This window comes from Gambusia affinis, linkage group LG05 (assembly GCF_019740435.1).
Source record: "Gambusia affinis linkage group LG05, SWU_Gaff_1.0, whole genome shotgun sequence".
Classification (NCBI taxonomy): Eukaryota; Metazoa; Chordata; class Actinopteri; order Cyprinodontiformes; family Poeciliidae; genus Gambusia; species Gambusia affinis.
Genome location: NC_057872.1, coordinates 28,538,602 through 28,541,275, shown reverse-complemented (window position 1 = coordinate 28,541,275; position 2,674 = coordinate 28,538,602).

The following is a 2,674-nucleotide window of genomic DNA, read 5'->3' as shown; positions in this document are numbered from 1 at the left end:
CCTTAACTTTAAAGACACTGGATGTTTTAATTATTGTTTAAAAGATTAATTTGTTTCCAAATGAGCTTCTTCACTTGGTCCCAGGAAAATAATAAGTTTGAATACTGTGATTTTCTCTTATCATTATGACCATGAGCTTATACATATTAATTTTAGTTATTCAGTGTCACTGCTACTATAATTTAATTTCTCCCAACACGAACCTTACTGACCTGACAGGTAAAATTAAAATCTCTTTTAATCCAAATTCTTCAGTTTCAAATTCAAGCATTACAAAATCTAAAATCACATTGAAGTAAATACAGACACTTAGAAAATCTACTAAAGGCTGCAAAACATTTGGAACTGAGGTTAATCATCCAGCAAGACCCTAAATTTACAACCAAAGCTACAGTACAGAGGAATTACTTAAATTAAAGCATAATCCATAATATGCACACAAAACTGGAAAAGAAATTGCTGGTATCTCTCTGTAAATGACTGAAAAGCCTGTATTGGTAAGCAACATTTCTTGAGATGGACAAAAATTAGTAATAGAGGCCTGGAAAAAGATGGCAACTGTAACCTAAGGCAGACAGGACTGTCAAACTATTTCTGTAGCTGTCAGTGAGACTTCTGCTTTCCCTTTTCCTGTCTTTCCAGAAACCAAGATAATCATTTCTCCAGTTTAGCTTTTTATCTTTACACCAACTTCCTGTGAACACATAAATACCCACAAACATCACATGTTCAGAATATCAGATATAATGTCTTTCAAAGTATCCATACACCTTAATTTTTTTCCACTTTTGTCATGTTAATACCAAATAAGGCCTTTACGGGAAAAACTAACATTGTATCATGTGTCGTTCTGAACTAGGAGCAAAATGGTTTTAATTTCTATTAACAAGCAATAACCTGAAAATGTGACACGTGGATAATTGTCACATTTCTCTCACATCTCCAGTTGAGAATCACATCAGATTCTCAGCTGGATTTAAGTCTGCTGCTTTCTAACATGGATTAGAGGCAGTGTTGGTAGAGGGGTTGCCATGAGGGCCTGATTAGCCAATCAGAGATTTGCTTGTTTTGCACACTAAATAGCAGGTAAAATTTATATATATATGAAAATAAAAATTAAAATAAAATAAAAAGCTAAAATTAGAGAATCCAAAAATAATGTAATTTTAATACAATATTATCTTGGTGGAACCATATTTTCATCAATGACGCAGTGACTAAAAGGTCTGAATTAGAGACAAGGCTATGTCGATTAATATTTAATGTTTAAGAAAGCTTCATACCTAAAACACATTAATAAGTTGTATTTTTAGCTAAATGATGGATGAAGTTAATTTGAAAATATAGTACCCTCTAACATTTTCTTAAAAGTATGCAGTAGCAATTTATCAACAGAATCTCCTTGTATCCATCTTATTACTCCAGATTTTCACCAAAACACCACTAAAACCTCCAGCAGAATTAAGTCTATATGCATTTAGACTCAAATAACAACTCAACTGCATCACGACAGCATGTTTTTGAGGAGAGCTGCAGCAGAGTGTCTTTTAACCCCGAGCAAACCCCAGACCGGTGCTCTGAGGTCCAGTGGTACTGCACAGTCATCACTCAGGCCCTCAGCAAGGAACGCAGCGAGGCATGGCTGCAATACGCTGTAAGGACAGCACAAGTGACTCTGACAGCTTTACTCAGGCATCGCTGTGCATGCATGTGTATGCTACCCTCCTGACTCCATATGTATGTATGCATATGTGTGAGAGAGCTCTCACTGCAGCATTATAGACTCACAGCTGCATACAGGCCAGCCTTGGTGAGAACGTCCTCTGTGTGTCTGTCTTTGAACTCTATGACACTGTCACAGAAACACATCTGGGTTTTTTTTTTTCCTGTGTTCACGCAATATTCTCTTTCCACGCCCTTGACATACTGCCTGCTCAGAAGAGGCAGCATCCATCAAATTTCTCACGTCTCATAATTTAAAAAGGTCCTGGATGCAAAAGCTTTTTAAAGATATTTTACTTATTTTAAAAAAACTAAATAATGCTAGTCCTTTAAGTAGACAGTTAGTTTTCTTCCACCAAGGTACATCTGCCTTCACTTTTTGACATAAAGTGCTGACTGCATTGACAAAACTGTACATGTGCTGATATGAGCAGTAATTGCTGCTTGCTGATGTCTGCAGGCATGAACAGAAACACATTGAGTGCAAATCTGTGACTCCAGCCCTCATTACTCTCATTATGGAAGCCAGTGAACAACCCACCACGCACACCTCTATTTACACCTGCAGGTAACTGGAGATGTGCTAGAGATGCTCATGATAGGATGACTGAAGAGACATTTAGGTGTGCTTATCACATTCAATGTAGCAAAACACAAATCCTCTATTTTGGGTGTTACATAAGCACAGAACATATGAAACAATTACAGCCACGAGGACTTGGATTCTAAGCTTGTGCGTCCATTTTCTATGTGTATATATATATATATGTAAAAATCAACCTAGAGACTCGCGATGCTGCTGGGATTCTGCAGTAAAGCAGGAGGGGCAGCTTAGCTTTCTGATTGGCTCGCAAGCCGAGATGCTCTGAATTCTGATTGATCGCCTTTGCCGGCGGTGGGCGGGTCCAATCGACCCCTTTCGCTTCGCCCATTCGTTCAAGGAGGCGCTTCT